The sequence below is a fragment of the Etheostoma spectabile genome, chromosome 9 (genome assembly GCF_008692095.1).
Source record: "Etheostoma spectabile isolate EspeVRDwgs_2016 chromosome 9, UIUC_Espe_1.0, whole genome shotgun sequence".
NCBI lineage: Eukaryota > Metazoa > Chordata > Actinopteri > Perciformes > Percidae > Etheostoma > Etheostoma spectabile.
Window position 1 is genome coordinate 7,524,865 of NC_045741.1, and position 202 is coordinate 7,525,066.

Consider the following 202-nt stretch of genomic DNA (forward strand, 5'->3'; position numbering starts at 1 on the left):
ACTATTTTAATTACATATTCAATTTACTTTAACGTCACTCACTTACACTGCAATACTGATTTTCTATACCATTGCAACCGCATTTTACGAAACCTTTATTCCATGTCACTTACATTCAGCCGTACCTTCTGCTCACTGTCCGCTGTTTGCTTGTTGTGTGTTTACTTGTGTATTTGTTTGTTTTTGCTCTTATTGTAGAAAA

General features: G+C 34.2%; 1 protein-coding gene across 1 annotated transcript in view; it reads right to left on the reverse strand.

Moving 5' to 3' along the window:
• The window catches only part of LOC116695234 (PH domain leucine-rich repeat protein phosphatase 1), a 29,143-nt gene that overhangs the window by 10,377 nt on the left and 18,564 nt on the right, over positions 1 to 202 (reverse strand). The gene's annotated exons all lie outside the window — the stretch shown is intronic.